We start from the raw sequence: 24,072 nt of genomic DNA on the forward strand, positions 1-24,072 counted from the left end.
TCAGCAAGGGTAATGTCTGGTGCAGGCTCCTCCCACCCAGCTCTTTTCTTTTTCTTTTCTTTTTTTAAAAAAAAACGCAAAGGACCATGAGGTTTCTGTAGTGTAGTGGTCATCACGTTCGCCTAACACGCGAAAGGTCCTCGGTTCGAAACCGAGCAGAAACAGTGGCAGTGTTTTGACAGAAACTTTAAACTTTTGGCCATGCTAGGAGGGTTCAGCTCACTTTTCCTTTATACGCTTTTTAACAAGCGTGCACCAGAAGATTTCTGTCTGCAACCTGAAGACAGGTTTCCGTAGTGTAGTGGTTATCACGTTTGCCTCATACGCGAAAGGTCTACAGTTCGAAACTGGGCGGAAACTGTGGGTGGTGTTTGCAAAAATATCTTAGCCTCAAAAAGGCTATTTGCGGTGTAAACTCTTTAGAAAGGGACACAAATAAAACAAATGACCATTGAGGTTTCCTGTAGAGTAATACAAAATGTTTGGTCTGCCACCAAAAAGAGCAGCTTTTTCCATTTTAAGAACACTGGGCAGTCTATCGTTTCAGTTGCTTTTGAACAAGTGTACAACTGTACAAAGTCCTTACCTGCTGGCCCAATCTGCTGCGGTTCTTCGGAGCAAGCCGCAAAAAGTCCTCTGTTTTTTAACAAACGCATGTAGCTCTGCTGTGAGCAGAGCATCCAAAAATACCAGAAACTCGCAAATGTTCCCCTCCATAGAAATCTTTAGTAAAAGGCGAAAGATTTATGCGTGAATGAACAGAAACTCGAGCTGTACCTATGAGACGTTGGGGCAATGTGCTCCCACGCACATGCCACCATGCTCAGCAAGGGTAATGTCTGGTGCAGGCTCCTCCCACCCAGCTCTTTTCTTTTTTTTTTTCTTTTTTTTTTTTAAACGCAAAGGACCATGAGGTTTCTGTAGTGTAGTGGTCATCACGTTCGCCTCGGTTCGAAACCGAGCAGAAACAGCGGTCGGATTGTGATAGAATCTTTAAACTGTTTGCCACGCCAGGAGGGTTTAGCTCTCTTTGCCTTTATACGCTTTTTAACAAGAGTGCACCAGAAGATTTATGTCTGCACCCTGAAGACAGGTTTCCGTAGTGTAGTGGTTATCACGTTCGCTTTACACGCGAAAGGTCCCCAGTTCAAAACTGGGCGGAAACAAGTGGAGGTGCTTTTAATATACATGCTGAAATTCGCTACAAAGTCCTTACTTTGGAGACCGGTGAAGGCCATCGTACCAAGGAGCTGTAGGCAGACTGCCATGCCGAATGAGGTTTGTTCTGTTGTTTGTGGAATGTACAGACTCTCACAGCGCTTGCAGGGCAGGTTATGGGATGGAGCCATCTTCGAAAAAGCACACGCAGTGGACCATTAGGTTTCTGTAGTGTAGTGGTCATCACGTTCGCCTAACACGCGAAAGGTCCTCGGTTCGAAACCGAGCAGAAACAGTGGCTGTGTTTTGACAGAAACTTTAAACTTTTGGCCACGCTAGGAGGTTCAGCTCTCTTTTCCTTTATACGCTTTTTAACAAGCGTGCACCAGAAGATTTCTGTCTGCAACCTGAAGACAGGTTTCCGTAGTGTAGTGGTTATCACGTTCGCCTCACACGCGAAAGGTCCCCAGAAGATTTCTGTCTGCAACCTGAAGACAGGTTTCCGTAGTGTAGTGGTTATCACGTTCGCCTCACACGCGAAAGGTCCCCAGTTCGAAACTTGGCGGAAACTGTGGGTGGTGTTTGCAAAAATATCTTATGTGGTTTTCTGTTGAGCAGGTCAGTACACTTGCAGGGCGATTTGCGGTGTAAACTCTTTAGAAAGGGACACAAATGACCATTGAGGTTTCCTGTAGAGTAATACAAAATGTTTGGTCTGCCACCAAAAAGAGCAGCTTTTTGCCATTTTAAGAACACTGGGCAATCTATCGTTTCAGTTGCTTTTGAACAAGTGTACAACTGTACAAAGTCCTTACCTGCTGGCCCAACCTGCTGCGGTTCTTCAGAGCAAGCCGCAAAAAGTCCTCTGTTTTTCAACAAACGCATGTAGCTCTGCTGTGAGCAGGGCATCCAAAAATACCAGAAACTCGCAAATGTTCCCCTCCACGGAAATCTTTAGTAAAAGGCGAAAGATTTATGCGTGAATGAAGAGAAACTCGAGCTGTACCTCTGAGACGTTGGGGCAATGTGCTCCCACGCATATGCCACCATGCTCAGCAAGGGTAATGTCTGGTGCAGGCTCCTCCCACCCAGCTCTTTTCTTTTTCTTTTCTTTTAAAAAAAAATAAAAAACGCAAAGGACTGCCATGCCGAATGAGGTTTGTTCTGTTGTTTGTGGAATGTACAGACTGTCACACTGCTTGCAGGGCAGGTTATGGGACGGAGCCATCTTCGAAAAAGCACACACAGTGGACCATTAGGTTTCTGTAGTGTAGTGGTCATCATGTTCGCCTAACACGCGAAAGGTCCTCGGTTCGAAACCGAGCAGAAACAGTGGCTGTGTTTTGACAGAAACTTTAAACTTTTGGCCATGCTAGGAGGGTTCAGCTCTCTTTTCCTTTATACGCTTTTTAACAAGCGTGCACCAGAAGATTTCTGTCTGTAACCTGAAGACAGGTTTCCGTAGTGTAGTGGTTATCACGTTCGCCTCACACGCGAACGGTCCTCAGTTTGAAACTGAGCAGAAACAGCGGATGCATTCTGACAGAAAACTGTTTGCCACACCAGGAGGGTTTAGCTCTTTTTACCTTTATGCGCTTTTTAACAAGCATGCACCAGAAGATTTATGTCTGCACCTTAAGACAGGTTTCCGTAGTGTAGTATGAATTGTTTTTGGACATATACCTTAGTTTATACATTAAATAAGCTCCCATTGTTCACTGAGTATGAAACACTCTTTGCTTTGCAAAATGATTCACTGTTTCAAGGCGTTCGAAATTCCACGGGTGACCCTTGCTGGTCAGAACAGTGGAGATGCAACAAAAACTCAGGCCAACCATGCATAAAAAGTCCTTTTACAAAGCCATTGCAAATATTTTGTGCTAGGGGCCGCTTACACGACACCATTCTAACAGAAAACCATTAATGCGCTCCAGCCCGCTCATTCGCATAATTATTTATCGCTTCCGAGTAGCCATGTGAACCGGTACTTTGACAAGGTTTTATCTGTACAGAGGTAAAGGGAAGGAGAAGAAGGCCTTCACAGGGGAGAGACTAGTTGACACTTCAGGACTCTGTTGTCATCGTGTCTAGGCACAGGTCCTTCATCAGATCTGGATACGGCCTGGATCCGGCGGACTGTGGTAAACCTCAGGATAAATAGAAAGACTAATATTAGCGTAGACGCCATTCTTCTTATGATGTAACGAGTACATCAGGATTTATGGGGAGTGTTCCCGGTTCCGGCTGACCTAATCTATGCAGCGTAACATTGAATTATAGAAGTATATAATGTGTTATGTGTATGCTAGGTCAAAGAGATGTGTTTTTAGTCTAGATTTGAACTGACAGAGTGTGTCTGCTTCCCGGACAATGTTAGGAAGACTGTTCCAAAGTTTTGGTGCTAAATATGAAATCAACTGAAGATAAAAGAAGACATTAAATCTCTCAAGATCTCAGCAGAGGAGGATTAAATAACTCAAACAGCATTACCAGCTTCACTTATTACGAACCAGATTGACTTTATTTCTGTCATAATCAGAAGTTCTTTTTGAGAATTAACAGAGGTTTAGATGTTGATGATTTATTGTTTAATTTGTAGGCACCATGATGGTGATCAGTGTTGGCTTTAGTTGGGCTCTTGCCCTTGACATTCGAACATTAGTTTTTCTCTGGCTGCTTTACCTGTGTGTTTATAAAGCACAATAATTATAGCAAAAAAGCCAAGAGAAAAGTAATCTGATGACTATGGCTGCGCATTGATGATGGCATCAATAGAGCTTATAAATCTTTCCATATGATTGATTATAAAAGTCTTGTATTATCATATATATTTTATAACTGAAATAATCTTAAAACATTGTTATTTTCTCACACACATCATCAACAATCTTCATATGAATCTCAACAATGGTGCCACTCAAATGAAAAGCTTCATGTCGCAATGCATACTGGGTACCACCATAGTACTTATTTCACCAATTCACCATAGCTGAATTGTCTTATTTTCTTTTATTTTTACCATGTGCTTTTATTTTTGTTGTTGTTTTTGATGTGACTTTTTAGTAGCTTGATTTGTGATGTTCAGTTCAGGGGCCTGTACCATGAAGGTAGCTGAACAAACTCGGGGTTACAGGATTAGTTTTGAGTTGACAAAACCAAACCGATGCAATCAGGCTTTATTGGTACCATGATGCAGCTCATCAACTTTCTCTGTCAACTCAGGCTTTGATCCTCAAGCTATGATTACTCCACGCGCGCGTGCACATAAAAGAGTGACGTCGGCACTGAACAACCAATTGCGGGTAGAGCGAGAGCGATATATTTTTCCGCGGAGGAACGAGAGATAATCATTCAGAATTACGATGAATTTAAATATGTATTTCAAGCTCGAAACAATACGTTCTCTGCTGCCAAAGCAAGAGAAGACTGTTGGAGAAAGATTGCTGATTCATGTTAATGTGTAAGTTAAACAAATACGTTATATATTTATGTAAAATTATGTATGTGTAGCCTATACGTGTAATATAGCCTATAGCCTATTTTTATAATATATAAAAATGTGCATGGATGTACTAAGAAAGATTAATATTCATTGATTTTTAGATGCAACCCCAACTCCAAATGTTCTTGGCAGCAGATAAAGACAAAATATAAAAATATAATTCAAAGTGGTGAGTATTTACTGCAACCTTTTATTACTTTTGTGAACATTTTATCATAAACACTTGTTTGCAGCAAACAGAAATAAAGAGTTAAATTCAGAAAACCAGAATACACTGGCGGAGGAGTTGTCTCTGAGTAGGCAATAAGGGACGGCCGATTATGGATGTGATTACAGGTGCTGTACAGTCTGACCCTGGTGCTGGCTCCTCTAAGCAAGTAACACTGGGTACGTGTGCAATACATTACTACTTTTTTAAGTTTTAAATATGGCTGACTGTATGTTCTGCAGTAGAGGGAAATACAGTGTCCCTGTTGAAGCCAGCACACATACACACACACACACACACACAGTCTCCCACACAGAGGTCAGTATGCAGCAAACAGAACACCAAACATAACCTGCTTTACAACAGTTATGCTTTACATTGGCCTATTTTTATTTATTAGGGTGGAGGAAATGAAGACACTCTGTCTGTGTGTTCTCAGACAGTTTCTGATGTGAATGCACTGGGCTTTTTATTATGGCAAACATTTAAATGTGTGGCATAAAAAAGGGACTGGCCCTTACACATCTCTTTTATTGTAGGATTTTTCAGAACCTGCCCCAGAAATGGAGGCCTCTACCTCAATGGGCTTCAGAAGAAATGTGTAAGGATTTAAAACCCTTGACATAAATTACAGTCAGTCCTGTGTTTGTAGGAAGTCAAGGAACTTTTTCTGAGCCTCCAGAAAACTTGTAATGATCATGTTTGTGGTGGAATTATGTTTTAGGTGGAAACAGACTCAGTCAGGGCCCTGTACAAAATGAGTCTTGAACTAGACTGCACACTAAAGGAGTCTTGAACTAGACTGCACACTAAAGGAGTCTTGAACTAGACTGCTCACTAAAGGAGACTTGAACTAGACTGCTCACTAAAGGAGACTTGAACTAGACTGCTCACTAAAGGAGTCTTGAACTAGACTGTTCACTAAAGGAGACGAACTAGACTGGACTGTGAGCTGAGAAGGCTCCAAAAAAAAAAAAATTGGAGATCAAACAGCTGGATAAAACTGATCTCAGTATGTGAATTTATTTAACCAAGTAACACTTTAGTATGAATATTTATTAATGCAACTTTCTCTTGCTCTTTCTCCCTCCCATCCCACAAAACCAATAAAACAGTTTGAGACCTATCTGCAGTTTCAATGTGCTTTTATTAAGTGTAATATTGTATGGTGATTGCCTCTACATCTGCACCAGCTGGGTGGGCCGCTCTGGTGACTCTGAAGCGCCGAACACAGTTGAAATGTGCCTTTAGGATGCCAAAGGTCATCTCTATCTTCACTCTGGTTTTACTGAGGGCCACATTGAAGCGGTGCTGTGGCCCTGTCTGAGGGTCATGATAGGGGGTTATTGTGTAGGTTTTTCTATCTCAGTTCAAATTAACAGTGTTTTGTACTGTACCAAATTTAACTTGCTTTCCTCAAAGCGCTGACACAACAAAGACTCACGGAAAATTTGTGAGACAAGCACTGGAGCCAGGCCATTTGGCATCCAAACTTGTGATCATACATTCATGACCACAAGTCGTCTGCAGATGAAATGTTTAGTAGATCATTGTTATATCTGTTAATGTTAGGCTACTATTAATTTAAAGATTCATCTCTCAGAAAATAATCATCTCACATATTCACATCATCTCTACTTGAACATTAAGGCTGTGATAGGACTTCCTATTAACATAATCTGCCTCATGTTCCCCTAGAGCAGTGGAGATTGGAGCAATAGACTGCATGTTGCAATGACTCTAGGGAATCCTATCAGAAGATTAACAGAATAATAATAAAAAATATTTAAAATAATTCTTAACATGTATTGTATAGTAGCCTACATTTGTGAAATTTGCTTCTTTTAAAAAAAAAAACAAACAAAAAAAGTGTTCATGTGATGTCACCCTATCAATATATCTTACCGGCAATTTTATAAAAGTCCTCTTTTATGGACATGGTCGATAAATGTCCGGGAAACACTATTAATGAAACTATTAATGTACTCCTGCAGAGCGAGGACCACCTTGCGAATGGTTCGACAAACATATGTTTTCCCCTAGCTTCTGTGCGTCACCCACCGTGCAAGAATGTACCACTTGCAAAAAAAAAAAAAAAACGCAACGCAATATTTGCGGTACAGTAAGTGCATGAATTCGACGTGTTAAATTCTTTATGTGCGGCTCAAGAAGTTCGTAAAGATAAGACATTGCTTCCGCGGAAAATCTGTATCTTTCATACAAATAATTATCAGGAAAGGCAAGGGGATTTTGTCATGCTAAAAATTATTTCTTTACGAAGTACTCGTCTAACAATTTGCGCTGAGATGTCACCGGATTTGGAAGAAAAGGTGAATAAGTTACGTCACCTATATGTTTCTTTGCTCTCAGCTGATTGGTCAAACTTCAGTCTGAGATCTTGAATCCAGAACATAACCTGCCCCGGTGCAGGTTAGCCGTGCAGCGTAAGATACCATGGCAACGAACACCGATTAAAGTCGAGCTACTTTCATAGTACCTAAAACCCAGGGTTGGCGGAAACTAAGCTGAAACATAGCTGGCTAGCCACCTAATCCGGCTTCATGGTACAGGCCCCAGGTTAGCCGTGCAGCGTAAGATACCATGGCAACGAACACCGATTAAAGCCGAGCTACTTTCATAGTACCTAAAACCAGTGGTGTAGTCTACGTGATACGCAGGTATACGCCGTATACCCACTAGAAAAGGCCAAGGATTTCCGTATACCCACTTAAAAAATCGTGAGGATACGTAACAACTTCGTTTTGTGTCAGAACTTTCACACTTTCATTCATAAATTCACCCCGTCAGTGTTTGCGAAGCGACACCGAATCGCGGAATCCAGTCACAAATGGAGCTTGCTAAGCAGAACGTCATCACGGAATTTGGCTATTTTTGAATGAATAAATCAAAAGTAGGGATATGATATGGACCAGTGTCTGTGAATATTAAAGTTAAAAGAGACTGCAATTGTTCTACGCGTCTCTGGGAATGAGCGCTCAGTGTGTGCTCCACTACGCACACACACACACACACACACACACTGAAGCAGTGGTGGTGTGTGTTTTCAGCGTTTCACTGTATTGAGACATGATGTAGGATAGGATACACATGTGCACTTTCATCGCAGGGCTGCTATGAGAGTCACTGCACGAGAATTTCACCATTTAATTTGACAAAACTATCGTCATTCATTCGTTTCATATAGCCTACACATAGAAACTGTAATGTCTTCAAAACAACCTGTCAAAATAAAAGTTCGGTATAACTTGAAGAAATTATAACAGAAATATATTACTATTGCACAGTAGAGTATACTTCAAGTAGGCCTAATAATAATAATAATAATAATAGTTTATTAAAACACACAGAAACTCAAATGTCTACAACCCACCAAAATAAAAGTTTGGTCTAACTCAAAGAAATTAGAAAGAAATTGCACAGTAAAATGAATTTTAAAATAATAATAATAATAAAATCTATTAAAACGTTATTTTAAGGGAATATCACACAAGTTTTCATACATGTTATAATTTAAACAGTAAACTTGCCAAAACAATAACACCTTTTTTTTTATTTATTTTTTTAAACACCATTTCTAAAAGTAAATTTGTATTTGTGCCTATAATGTTTCATTATTTATTTTTTATTTATTTTTGGAAAATTGTCAGCTGATAAAACCTGTGCTTCAGGGACCATATTCATATAACATCTAAGGCTAAATGTAGCTCTTAACTGGCTAAATTAGATGGTGATTAACACTAAACAGTAGAAAATCAGTCCAGTCTCCCCAGCTGTAAATGTCATTGGCTGTTAAAGTCTTGTGTTGCTTATAATAAATTGACATGTTGATAACACCTAATATTTCATAAGGCTCTCAATTTCATGTCGATGCATACTATATGCATTAGTGAGTGTGGTGGTGCTTATGGGGTGACGCTCTGGGATGGGTGAGTATGAGGCGGGGGGGGGGGGGGGTGGTTATATTACAGTATACTCACTACAAAAAACTAGACTACACCACTGCCTAAAACCCAGGGTTGGCGGAAACTAAACTGAAACATAGCTGGCTAGCCACCTAAACCGGCTTCATGGTACAGGCCCCAGTTGATCTGTTTATCTGAATATTTTGTTTGTCACCATTGTTGAGGTTCATATGCTGATTCTTGAAATATGTGTTTGTTCCAATAACTTGAAAGGTTTTGTAAATCGTGTGAATATACATTTAAAACCCAAATATCAATATCACCACTGCACATTATGCTGTAAAAATACAGGACTAATACAATCAATAAAATGAAATCTATAACATCCTCACCATCATAATCAGAGAACAGACTCTAGTCATGATTAGCCACTAGATGTTGATAAGGCTGATATCAATACACAACCATCAACACCTGATTATATCTATCCTTTGCTTATATTGCCATAACAATTTGTTTTCTAAAGACATGGTTATAGCAGCTAGAGAAAATCTAATGTTAAACAAATCAAGAGTCAAGAGCACAACTAAAGTAAACACTGATCATGATCATGGTAACTTCAAATGAAATATTTTAAATAAATCATCAACATCTAAACCTCTGTTATTTCTCAATAAGTCTGATTATGACAGAAATAAAGTAAATCTGGTTAGTAATAAGTGAAGCTGGTAATGCTGTTTGTGGAGTTGTTTAATCCTCCTCTGCTGAGATCTTCAGAGATTTAATGTCTTTATCTTCAGTTGATTTCTTCAAGACTGTGGCTGGAAGTGAATCACTAATTCTGTGAATTACTTTATGTGATTTCATGTGTTTCTGCACATAATGAAATATATGTGTATATATGTGTGTGTGTGTGTGTGTGTGTGTGTGTGTGTGTGTGGCAAAAACTCCAGTGTTAAATAAAGTCTCCTGGGAGTTTATTTGGCTCCACACTCAAGAGTGTTAAAGTGTTAAAATATGAGTGTTAAATGAACACTGAAGCAGTGTTAAAGTTAATGAGATAATTGACCATTATTGAAGACACCTGATGTTAACAAGTAGAATTGCCAAAGGAGAAAAGCAAAATGTTTAAGTCACCATTATGGTGATCAGTATTTGATTTGGTTGGGCTCATGACCCTTAAATGAACAAAGAGAAAAAGTGATGAGATTGTGTTGTGACATAATCAATTTATTAGTTGAAGCTTTTTCAAAAGTTTGTTTCTTGATAGTTGGTCTGAGACACAGACATCAAGAATTAGCGTATGAGTCTCAGCAATGGTGACAAACAGCATGTTTAGATGAACAGATCAACTCTGAATATTAGAAAACAAGTGACTAAAGAGTCACATAAATCAGCAAACATAAAAGAAAATATTAAGAATAAAGGAAATCACTAAGACAATTCAGATCCTAATTAATTCACACCGCAATGCATGATGGGAGCCATGAATGAGTTTCTGCACCCAGAATGCACTACAACATGTGTTATAATTGTCACCATTGTTGAGATTCACAGGTAATTATTGATGTCTGTGTGTCTAAGGACAGCACAAGGGTATTGCTGTCAATCAATTAAGTAAATCAAAATTAGAGTTAAGATTCAAAATGAGTTTAGTAATTCAGATCAGTTAATGATCCATTTCAAAACATGTTTTAAGGAACATTTAAAACTAATGTAAGTAATGTCCAATAAAGGCTGGTTTTAAGCACTTAATTAATGACATTTTCTGATTTTCTGTGACCTAATCTACAGTGAGATCTATTTATGGTTAATAACTTAACAAAGCATTATCTAACTCTTTACATATGAGCTAATTAAACAATAACACTTTCCGTGACAATGAATGAAGAACTCACTATTATTAATGTATTAACTACAGTTTCTAAACTATTAATTAACTATAAACTTATAATTGGCAAATGATTTATAAGAGCTTTGTTACTGTACATAATATAAAGTGTTACTGATGCAGCCAGGTAGGCCTACACTTTTTGATTTTGGAAAATATATATATATATAAGGCAGACAATTAACCATTACTAAAAAGAAATTGACTGTGGATATTGCCAAGAACTACCATAAAAACTTTTTTCTTCTCTTTCTCATTTAGTAACTTCCAGTGGTTCATATAAATCCATAAGTAAACAATAGGAATCGTTCAGTGATTTCTATTCAAAATGAAGTCGGATTATAAAAGTGCCTATTCATTTAATATTAATGACGTATTTTAAGATTACTTGACGTAAAGCAAGTTGCTTTCAGCTAAAACAGCTCATGCATTTTAGTCTAGGACTAGCTAGGCTTAAAGGAATATTTCACTTCAAAATGAAAATTCTGTAATTTCACCCGCCTCAAGTTGTTTCAAACCTGTATGAATTTAATTCTTCTGCTGAACACAAAATAAGATATTTTGAAGAATGTCGGTAAACAGATATTTGATGTACCCCATTGACTTCCATAGTATTGTTTTTCCTACTATGGTCAATTGGGTCTATCAACTGTTTGGTTACAGACATTCTTTAAAATATCTTATTTTGTGTTCAGCAGAAGAAAGAAATTCATACAGGTTTGAAACAACTTGAGGGTGATTAAATGATGACAGCATTTTCATTTTGAAGTGAAATAGGCCTATTCCTTTAAACCTTGAATGTGAAAACAGGGGTAGGCCTATATCTGTAACAAATTTCTCTCTCTAATTCCGTTTACGTAAGGCATAACTCCTTTAGCCAACTCCTTCCTCATTAAATAATTTGCTCATTAATATTAAGGATTTGTTGAACTCTGCTTTAGGAAGGTCAGGTAGCAACTTGAGCATACCTAATTAATATTCATGAGCAAAAACGTCTCCATAGTACGGTTCGTAAATTCGCTTTTCCTTGAAGGAAAAAAGAAGTCTCGCGATAGGCGCATACTCATACGGCCGCCATATTGTGTGACACTATTTTGATTCTTATCTGTTGGAAGTGCGAAAGGAAGAGAGAAAATAGGGGGAGCAGAGGGGGAAAAGCAGAAGAGCTGTCAAAAGAATCTCGAGTCTGTGAAACAGCGGGCGGCGGAGGCGGTGGTGGTTTTTCTCCCCTCATCGCTGTCTTTAGCGGAGTTGGGCCTGGGTTCATCAGCCCGGCCCAGTGCAGTTCCGCGGCGGCGTCTCGGCCCGGGGAGCGGCGGCTGACACGGTGAGAAAAACTCTTGAGAACAGGCCTTTCAGTGTTTATGGAGTCGAGGGAAACTCCAAACAACTCAATTGAAAGTCGTTTTTTGTGCCTCCCCTCTTTCATGAAGTCATTCTGACTGTAAGCGCACCCCCTCCGTCGCCTTAAAGGCTCGAAACGCGATGAAAAAGTTGTAAAGCTTCAGCCTGTCGCGTTCCTGCATCCGGTCGCTCTGTTCGGGTTGATTCACTCGTTCGCTCTATTTTGATTTTACCCCAGTTTGTTGACGTTTAACTTTTACTGAAGTTTCAGAGCTTTCTGTGTAGTTTAGAGTGAACCTTCCAGGTTAGAAGACCTCTGAAATGTTGCCTGCATTAACATAAGGCTGAAATTGTCGTTTTCCCATTTCAGCAATACATAGATTAATGCTTTAGTGATTAATCGATGGTCAGGTCAAACGTGGGAGTTGATTTATTTTATTTAACTGTTGGCTTATAAAGGAAACAAAACTATGGTATCATCAGGCCTTCAAAACAAATGAATGCTCTGCTTAATCTATCATGAATAGCAGAAGAAGAATGTTTGCAAGTAAATCCCAGGGTCAGTTTTCTTTTTACCAAGTTTCTTGGCTATAAAGTTGAACGTAATGAACCATATTTCATTCGGGATGCAAGTAGCTGAAGGCACTTTCACTGATCCAAAAAGTGTTATAACTCATTACATATATACTGGTAGCCTACATCTTTTTCTTAATTCATGAATCAGATGTTTTTGACATGATTGATACTGGTAATGGCAAATGAAAACAAAACAAATCAAGAGACTTTACTAAAAACTAAAACACACATATCAAAATGCATGTGCCCCATTATTTTACACACCTAAATTGCATTTTATATTAATGATTTCAGAATGATCCAGTTATTGCATGAATTGAATCGACAGTGAACTGAATAACAACACTATTGTCTTCAATAGAGATGTGTATAGCTGATTTAACTTGTTAAATAATTAAGTTTGCATCATCAATTCTGTTACTTTACTTTTTGTTATTGTGAAGCTGCTTTAAATCAACTATTATAAGTGCTATAATTGTAACTTGACTTGATTTAGGGTTTCTGCAGGTCTTAAGAAGGTCTTAAAGGGTTAGTTCACCCACAAATGTAAATTATCGCTTAATTATCTCACCCTCAAACGATCATAGGTGTCATTCTGGATTACTGAAGAATAGGACGCAGGAGAAGAAAGTTTAACACTTACTTCACTAATAAAAACAAAAATTCTTAAGTCATATTTGCTTATGGTTTAACTGAATCATCGAAGGACAGCAGCAAGTACATTGGTCAATAAAGTGAGATTAAATGCATACAAATATTTGTTTTATTTAACATATTTAATTATTGGAGGTTTGCGTAGTATTGATTTTGCATTTCACTGATTTTATTCATATACTGAATCTTTTTTGTGCAAGTGAGGAGCAAATGCCTGCTCACATTTAGTCTAGAACTACAATAAGCATCATGTTCACACACAGCGCACCCCATGACTCTACACTGACTCACGCTTTCTCTCAAAATGGTTACAGAACTGTCAGTCAATAAATGGGAAAACAAAGTAGCTTCCTTTACTTATTTGAAAAAAGTAACTCAGATATTTTGTTGTGAATTAAAAAGTAATGCGTTACTTTACTAGTTACTTGAAAAAAATAATCTGATTACGTAACTTGAGTTACTTGTGATGCGTTACCCCATTACTGCACACAACACAATTGGAGTTAAATTAAAAATTATCCTGGCTCTTCCAAGCTTTATAATGAGAGTGAATAGAGATTTTGAAGCTCTAAAAGCGCATCCATCCATCATAAAAGTAATCTGTATGACTCCATGGGGTTAATAAAGGCCTGAAGCGAAGCCATGCATTTTTGTATGAAAAATATCCATATTTATAACTTTATAAACTATTAATCACAGGCTTCTGGTAACGGCTGTACGCAAGTCTAGTTCTGGAGGAAGAGTGACCTCTGACCCGGTTTCACTGTATCGTGTATTCCGATTACAGCTCTAAGATGTGCTCTTTTTTTTTTTTTATGTGTTCTTTTTAAATAATTAAATAAATAAAATAAATACTTGAATTCTTCTTAATTAAATTAGCCTAAACCTGCAATTCAACAATAATTAGAACATAAATAATTGAACGATTTTCTTCAAAAAAACAAACAAATCTAACAGAATCTAACTAACCCCAACCCCCACAATTATTATTCTTAATTTTATATTAAATTAATAGACTTATCTTATTACTGCGATAATATTGCAAAAACATTATTGTACTGTAAAAAAAACCCTGAATATTTATAATCCATAATAATGTTAAATTAACATGCGGATTGCTTCTGATAAATTATAATCATTATTATTATTATTATTATTATTATTATTATTATTATTATCTTTTTTTTTTTTTTTTACTTTACAGTAAAATTACAATACTAACATGTATGGATGTCTTGCTTTCAAACGTTAAACCATTGAGCTTTTATTTTGGCGTAAACCACAGGGAGACCCAGGGAGATGTTTCTTTGTGTTGAAAACAGTGGTGTATTTTAATTACTGGCATCGGCCAAAAAAAATTCCAAAAAGGCAAACACAATAATACTTTTTTCATATAGTCATATAGCATTAGTAAATGATGAATTTTCATTTTCAGGTGAACCTTTAATCATGGCATTATCAAGCCATAATTGTGATCATGATTATTTTAAGCTAAGTAAGAGATAGAGAGGGAAAGTCTTTGAAAACATACTGTAATCAGCAAGGACACTGAGGCTTTTCATCTTCAAACAGAACGATTCCCAACACATGCTGTAGAAGGAACTTGAAAGTGGCTTAAAACAAAAGGAAGTGTGCCTTGGTCCCATGCTGTAACATTTTGAGTCATTCTCTTATGTTTAAATCTTTGTTAGCATGTCATTTTAGCAGAGGTTTCTTGCTTTGCGCTTACAAGAACTTGCTTGTAGGTTATATCAGTTAAGTAGCAAGAGATACCAGTGAAGTCGGGGTGTTACAACACACTGGTATTGATGATAACCGTGATATTTAAAAAATGTATTGGATTTATTGGATTGCGTGAAAGGTGCTTCATAGTCAACTGCCGCCCATACACAGACCAAACACAACTTAAATGTCCCATGCCTGGTCTTCTCTCTACTCTTCCACTGTCACTCCTCCTCTTATCCTTCAGAGCTCCTGGGACTCCAGACTGCAGTGACGTTCATTAACACTCGCGCCACCGGCCTCACTCCGTTTTCATCACAGTAACGTTAAAACGACAGTAATTTGAACGAAAAAATCATGTGTATTTTTGTCTATTGTTTTCAGTGTCGACTCGTAGCAGCTGTACCGTTTAGTCGACTAGTCTTGTCTTGCACATCCCTATTAAAAACCTCTTTTTCTTAGGCTAGTTAACCTATGTATGTTCACGTTTCCCTCATTCATGCTTATCAGTTCAACAAATAGATAGAGGCACCATTGTGACTTAAAATCACCATTGGCTAGTACATTTTTTAGTTTACACGGCAGACTGATATACAATATAATATGTATATATGTGTGAGTGAGTGTGTGTATGTATGTATATATATATATATATATATATATATATATATATATATATATATATATATATGTATATATATATATATATATACATATACATATACATATACATACATACATATATATATATATATATATATATATATATATATATATATATATATATATATATATATATATATATGTATGTATATATGTATATATATATATATATATATATATATATATATATATATATATATACATATACATATACATATACATATATATATATATATATATATATATAGCACCGAATCAGCTTATCTTTGTAAAATGGCTCAGCTTTTCAAATATCTGAACGCACACTCTTAACATCAGTCAATCAAGCATTATATTATGATAATCAAGCACTATTTAATGATAAAACTTCAGTTGAACTAGAACTTGGTAACCATGCATGAAAGCATGTTTGCCATTGAACTTAGGACTGGTGATGGTGCTTAAAGACCCCCTGAAATCAAAATTAAATTTTTTGTCAAGATTATGAAATTTGGCTGACGATAATTTTTGTGTGCTTCCTTCGTTAAAGGGATACTCCACCGTGTTTTCATATTAAACTATGTTTTTCCCTTAACTAAGACGAGTTGATACATACCTCTCTCGTCTCAGTGCGTGCACTCAATCGCTTTGGCGCGCGGTGACACTTTGACGCTTTTCTAAGCGTGTAAAATGGATAACTATATTGTATGGCGGAATACCATGGCAAGTGCTTGTAAGCACTTCGTCTTGGCGCAGTAATATCTTCACTAGAGGGAGCGGGGGCCGGTGAGAGGATTTTTCACGAGTGAAGATATTACTGCGCCAAGACGAAGTGCTTACAAGCACTTGCCATGTTCCGCCATACAATATAGTTATCCATTTTACACGCTTAGAAAAGCGCAACGTTTTGTTTTGTGTTACCGTCCTAGGTCGAGTTACACTACGCGAGTAACTGTGTTTAAATAGGGAAAACGTGGAGGTGTTTGGTAGCTTCTCTGCTTGGCCCATATTGAATGAATGGGCTAAGGTAAGTGCTTTCAAAGTGTCACCGCGCGCCAAAGCGATTGAGTGCACGCACTGAGACGAGAGAGGTATGTATCAACTCGTCTTAGTTAAGGGAAAAACATAGTTTAATATGAAAACACGGTGGAGTATCCCTTTAAATAATTGGATGAATTTAATCCTTTGTAAGTTTATAATTTTGCAGCGTAAGATTACAGTTAACACCTTTAAATATTAAAGTCGTTTAATTATTCATATACAATGTATTCATTGTATAAAATTAAAAGATGATTTTTAATGGGGCAACAAGATATGATACATACAACAGAACAGAACAAGATAGGCTTTTAATAATATTTCAGTGTGCAAAACCATGATAATATCAAACGCTTCAAAACAGAGCGGCACAAAGCGCTGATGTGCATCCAGGGTGCAGAATGATGTGCTGCCTTAAAGCAACATGAAGTCACAGTGCGCATTGAAAACCTTATGTCACAAAGGGAAGAAATGTCGAGCGCAGAAATCCTAGTGTATATCTGTCCATAGTTCTAAACGCCAGTTATTGTGCATTTGACAATTCAGACAGCGAGCGATCGCCAATTCGATTCTCATTTGTGGATTATTGTGCTTGAATGGTCAAAAATGTCAAAATGTATGTCATGGTGAGTATTCACTTAAAGGGTTAGTTCACCCAAAAATTAAAAGTCTGTCAGTAATTACTCGCCCTCATGTTGTTCCAGACTTTCGTTCATCTTCGGAACACAAATTAATGAAATCTGAGAGCTGTCTCACTCCTCCATAGGCTTCTAGGCAATTTTATTCTGCCGGTCCAGAAAAGTTAGTAAAAACATTGTTAAAATAGTCCAAGTGACTTACAGTGGCTCAACCTTAAAGGGTTAGTTCACCCAAAAATGAAAATTCTGTCAGTAATTACTCACCCTCATGTTGTTCCAACCCCGTAAGACATTCGTTCATCTTCGGAACACAAATTAAGATATTTTTGATTAAATCTGAGAGCTGGATCACTCCTCCATAGGCTTCTAAGACACTATAACTTGCTGGCCCAGAAAATGTATTAAAGACATCGTTAATATAGTCCAAGTGATTCCAGTGGCTCAATCTTAAGTAGGCTCACTATTGGCCGACGCTGGTCATGTGTGTGATACGTGGTGACGTGCAACACAGACGTGCTATGCTTAAACACTACGTGAAAAGACTCGAGGCCCAGAGAGAAGGAAATGAAAAGTGGAATAAAGTCATTATTTTTGTTTGTTTTTGCGCACAAAAAGTATTCTCGTCGCTTTATAAACTTAAGATTGAGCCACTGGAGTCACTTGGACTATATTAATGATGTCTTTAATACATTTTCTGGGCCAGCAAGTTATAATGTCTTAGAAGCCTATGGAGGAGTGATCCAGCTCTCAGATTTAATCAAAAATATCTTAATTTGTGTTCCGAAGATGAACGAATGTCTTACGGGGTTGGAACAACATGAGGGTGAGTAATTACTGACAGAATTTTCATTTTTGGGTGAACTAACCCTTTAAGTTCATCAAGTGACTAGAATACTTTTTGTGCGCAAAAACACACAAAAATAACGACTTTATTCAACTATTTATTTTCTTCCGTGTGAGCCGCTGAGAGAGTTCACGAGAGCCAGGACGCAAGCACGAGAACTGAGAAGATATCTCAGAATCTTTTCTAACTGATAATATTTTACATTTACATTTACATTTATTCATTTAGCAGATGCTTTTATCCAAAGCGACTTACAAATGAGAACAATAGAAGCAGTTAAACTAACAGAAGGACAACAATATGCAAGTGCTATGATCCTTCTCAGTTTAATCTAACGCAGTACATGTTATTTTTTTATATATATTATATAAATAGAAGAGAAAGTGTTTGTATTACTAAGTGTTAGTATTACTTTTCATCTTACTACTGGAGCTGCCAGTTTGCTAAGTTTCAAATGATTATTAAACAGCAAGCACAAACTCTGCAAAAGCGGCAGCCCTTCCGACGCACTCAGTGTCCGAATTCACTCACTCGTTTTCATTCACTCCTTCAAGTGGACTATATTAGTGATGTAGGGAATAGTGAATGATTTCAACGATTTCAAACACAGCCTTGAATTGGGTTTGACTGATGTGGGAGAGATACAAAATGTGCAATGGTGGGGGGTTCCCAGCCAGGACAGGTTTGAGAAGCAGTGGCTTGATTAGATTAGCCTTAGTTAGGGTTACATGGTTTAGGGAAAAATCTTATTGTGATTTTTCTGGTTAAAATTGTTAAAATATAATTAGAAAGGTCTAAGGATTTATTATAAAATATGATATTATTATTGTAAAAGTCTTCTTAATTTCTTATTTTTTGTCAGGAGGTATGAAACAAAAAATGAGTCCATGTCTTTAATATGAAACATAAGCCTCTTATGCATCCACTGTGAAGAAGAAAAAACATACAATGTAGGCACAAACTGCACAGTGCACATTACATTGACTGGACATTGTGTATACATACTAACTGTATACATAGCTAACAGTTCTTTAACAAGAATTCATACATATGCACATACAGTGCACTAGGGTTGGGTACCGAAACCCGGTTCCAATAGGGAACCGGTTCCGACGTAAACGGTAGTAACGAGACCGAATAAGAACGAAACTTTCGGTGCCTGACTTTTTTTTACCGCACCCTATAAAACATCTCGCGGCACGAATGTTCCAATAATAAAACATCTCCAGTTAACCAGCAGAGCATTCATTTCGTTCGTTTGTTAAATAAGAGACGATCTAGCGTTGAAATGTGTTTTTTAAATCAAGTGATCAAAGTGCTCGTTGCCGCCGCGATCAGTGGCGCTGATACAGTGTTTTCTTTTGTGGCTCGCGCACACTGCACCGTCTTTACTTGGACGCGCGCTTCAGTACAGAGACTCTCTATTCGTTCCGGTGAAATCAAAATATAATGCACACAAACGTGCCCCTGCTTGATATACAACCACTGATGAGCATAATCGGTTTAAAAAAACAAAACAAAAAAAACTGTACGAATGCAGATTAGAACCCAAAACCTCTGACATGCTTGACGAAAGTTCAAGTTCAGCTGCCAGTGTCGTGGTGGACATGGTAAGTCTAGTATTTTAATGCCAACTGCAAATCTTGCATATCAAGTATGAAGTATATTTATATAAGGCTATACTGTGTGTGTTAAATATTTCTGCTCAGTGTCAGATATTTATCTGTTTTAAAGTAAAAGTCATAATATGAGAAGACAAAATTTTGATCTTAACTTAGCCTAAGTGTTTTAGGCAACATCAGTAGTCTATTAAAGGAACACTCCACCGTTTTTTGAAATAGGGCTTATTCACCTTCTTTCCCACATTTAGATAGGTGGGCAAATGCATTTTTGTCTCAGTGCATGCATTGTTTTAGTTTGACAGGGTCGGCACTAGCTTAGCTTAGCATAATGAATGGAATCCTTTGTTGCCAGCTAGCATGGCCTGAGTAAAAGTGATATAAAAAATTTAAAAACACACCTAATTACTTCTTGTGGCCTGCGTATTCACAACGAGTACAAATAGCGATGCAGATTAACACTAGGCGATTTCCTATACAGATATTGACTTGGGACTATATTAGGGGGAAGCACAGGCGAAGCATGGCTACTTGGGCGCAGAAATATCACGCCCAAGTAGCAGTGCTTCGCCCGTGCTTCCCCCTAATATAGTCCTCAATATATAAGTCAATATCTACCTAGGAAATCGTCTAGTGTTAATCTGCATCGCTATTTGTACTCGTTGTGAATACGCAGTAATTAGGTGTTTTTTTATATTTTTTATATTACTTTTACTCAGGACATGCTAGCTGGCAACAAAGGATTCCATTCATTATGCTAAGCTAAGCTAGCGCCGACCCTGTCAAACTAAAACAATGCATGCACTGAGACAAAAATGCATTTGCCCACCTATCTAAATGTAGGAAAGAAGGTGAATAAGCCCTCCTTCAAAAAACGGTGGAGTGTTCCTTTAAACACACAATTTTTCATTTAATCAGAAATCAGAAAATCTTTAAAGATTTAAGTTAATATTGTGTCCAGTTTGGACACACACACACACACACACACACACACACACACACAGAGGTATTGTTTTTTTGATAAAGTGTGTGCAGTTTCGTTTTCTTAAGAACCGGAACCGTTTAAAAAATACCGAGTAGGTACTGGTATCTGATAAAACCCAACCAATACCCAACCCTACAGTGCACACAAGGTAAGTAGCACAAACTGAACAATGCTCATTACTGTAAAAAAATAAAAACGTGCAACACTGAAATTCATTAACACCTTGAAACGTTTAAGAAATAAAAACATTTTTAAAACATGCTCATAAAGCCCTTGTCTGGACATTGCTAACCGTAACCCAATCATACTAACCGTTCATAGATATAACGGTCCTACAACTCATTTTATTATTGCCAAATTTTTCTGCTAGAAGATTAGCTGGTCAACGTGGTCTGATCGAAGGCAGCTCTTTTGCGCTGTGATTACATCACCAGCAGTTGAAGAAAAACTCTCTCCGCAGGAACACCTGTTCCAGGCACACAGAGATATCGCTTTGCTTGTTGTGCTAAAAGAAGATGCTCTTCTGCATCCTGTAATTTCAACCTAGGGTCCTTTGCACCATGACCTCGAGCCAAACACCCCCCAGAAGCTTTTTTCCCCTTGGTCGAACATTATTAAAGTCAGAGCTTATTTAGAGATATCAGCCGAATGGTTTAGTGCAGGCGCTATTGGATCCAAGGCTGTATCTCGTAAATTACCCCACTAATAATGCCCAGAATGGTCCCAAACTTCTACAGTAGTACAAATAGGTTCTGTACTCATGAAACGAGGCATTGGCAAGTTTGTAAGTACATCAGGAGTTTATTTAAATAACACTTGCCTGATGGCTAATGCTACCGCTAACCCGGACGTCGACGTCACTTCAGTGATTTGGGAAAAGCCATCAGGCAAATGTTATTTAAATAAACTCCTGATGTACTTGCACACTTGCCAATGCCTCGTTGCATGAGTACAGAACCTATTTGTACTACTGTAGAAGTTTGGGACCATTCTGGGCATTATTAGTGGGGTAATTTACGAGATACATCAGAGGATCCGTTAGCGCCTGCACTAAACCATCCGGCTGATATCTCTAAATAAGCTCTAATTTTAATAATGTTCAACCAAGGGAGAAAAGGGCTTCTGGGGGGTGTTTGGTGCAAAGGACCCTTGGTTGAAATTACTCCGAACCATCCCTTTAAAGATAAAATAATTACATTTATTAATTACATTTAAAATATAATGATAATAAATTATCACAAAGTAAATACCATCTGGAAGTTCTGATCAAATTAAACCAAAAACACTATTTACTTTCTACACTGGTACAACTTACATTCAGTGTTTTCATTTGCTCCAGACCAACAATTGTCTTCATCAGTCTTGAAAATGTATTGTCACGATCCTCTTCAGACAAGAAGGGAAGGGCCTTAAAACGAGGATCTAGCGCTGATGCTGTATACAATGTTCCCTTCAGGCCAGCGTATCTTAAGGAAATTCCACATATTTAAAAAAAAAAAAAATTGTCATATCGTCACCTTCCTAAAATAATTGGCCAAGGCATTTTTTCAGGTTTCTCAGAAAACAGAAAAAACTGAACCTAACTTCAGAGGCCGAGTAGATTTTCGTTACTTCCCCCGTTATTTCCCTGTAGATATTTCTACAGGGGTAGAAATGCATGATCTGTTCAACTGAGGATGTGGGTGATTTTACCACAGGTGGCCAGCATCATGAGAAGATGACTTGTGCAAAAAAAACAAAAACATTTTTGTCAAAAAATGACTTGGGCAATTATTTTTGGAAGGTGACGATATGCAGTTCTATGTCCATACACAAGTCAAAGTCACATAGTAATTTATTAAAGTGTTGCTGATTGCATTCAATTGACTGTTTTAATCTATATATGGTTGTAAATCTATTTAATGCATGTAATCTATATTTAGTTTACACAGGGTCTATAAATCAACACTACTACAGAATTTTATTAAAAAAAGTAAACATACATTGACATTAGGTTGTCATGTATAGTGGATTTCTCCTGTAACAGCCGTGCATGCAGAGGACCAATGACTGAAGAAGTTGGTGAGCACTCCTCAGACATGGCTAGTGTAGCAGCTTTCATGGGATTCAGAGCCTTCACTACATCTTCTACTGTTATGTCAGCGTCTGACAAAGTGCAGAGATCTTTCTCACTTCTGCGGACCTCAGGTGAGAGCAGCGCTGCAGATATGGCTGGCTGCTGTTCCAGGAACCGCTCTAGCATCTCCAGTGCGCTGTTCCACCGAGCTACAACGTCAGTCTTCAGCTTATGCTAGGGTAGATCAAGTAGCTTTTGTTTGACTTTCAAGAGTATGGCTGGCGATGCTGCTTCGATGAAAGAAGCCAGTGATTCGTCTGACTTTGCTAAGCAATTGAGCCACTTTTGGGAGTTTGAGTGCGAAGCTAAGTTCAGCGTGTGCGCGTAGCAACGGACGTGAAGTACATTCATTAATTCCGCTGCACGAACCATATTAGCTGCATTGTCGGTAACCAGGGCCGGTTCTTTCTTCTCATACCCCACTCATTTAAGGCCTCATTCAACAATGCTGCGATGTTGCTTGCTGTGTGGCTGGTGTGGACAGCCTGGGTTTGCAAAACATGCGACACGAGTGTCACCAACGATATAGTTGCATGAATATAGATGTGCACGAATATTCAAATTTTCGAATATTCAATCTGTAATTATTAGTCGAAAAATAAAATACTATTCGAATTTTGAATAGTGGGCGTATTTTTGTTTCCAATCACAACAGACTGAGCTGTCTGGCCAATCAGAGCAGAGTAGCTCGCGGAATGAACAAATAAGATTAAGGAGCTGATTTAAAGTTAATTCCTTCAAGTGAACTGTTCTAGTGGACTAACGTAGGGAATAGTGATTGAGGGGTTTAGGGGGCGATTTCGGATTCAGCCATTGTTATTTTCCAACATCCTAAACATTAAAAAAAAAAAAATTATTTGTACTGTATTGATCTGTCCACCTACAACACATTTTTGGTGATGAGGATGAAAGAGGAAAGGAGGAGATGACTGGTTGACAGGATTTTGTTTGAATAAGAAATGAATGTATGAAATCTAAATTTTATATATATATTTATATATATTTATTTATATTGATTTATTTATTTAAAGCTGTGACGTAGTTAGTCTGGTTAAGTTCTTTTTTATTTTTTTTATTTTTTATTTATATATATATATATATATATATATATATATATATATATATATATATATATATATATATATATATATATAAATATATATAAAAATATATAAATATAATATATATATATATATATATATATATAAAGCT

General features: G+C 37.5%; 1 protein-coding gene across 2 annotated transcripts in view; it reads left to right on the forward strand.

The window, feature by feature from the left end:
• Window positions 1-11,739: 11,739 nt before the first annotated feature.
• The window catches only part of tab2 (TGF-beta activated kinase 1 (MAP3K7) binding protein 2), a 41,264-nt gene continuing 28,931 nt past the window's right edge, over window positions 11,740-24,072 (forward strand). The window contains exon 1 of one of the 2 annotated variants that reach the window (XM_084090246.1): window positions 11,740-12,009. The gene's annotated coding sequence lies outside the window, so the exon portion shown is untranslated. The remainder of the gene's footprint in view (window positions 12,010-24,072) is intronic. The other variant, XM_084090247.1, reaches the window with a different exon arrangement.

Source organism: Abramis brama (assembly GCF_963993115.1).
Source record: "Abramis brama genome assembly, chromosome: 18".
Lineage (NCBI taxonomy): Eukaryota > Metazoa > Chordata > Actinopteri > Cypriniformes > Leuciscidae > Abramis > Abramis brama.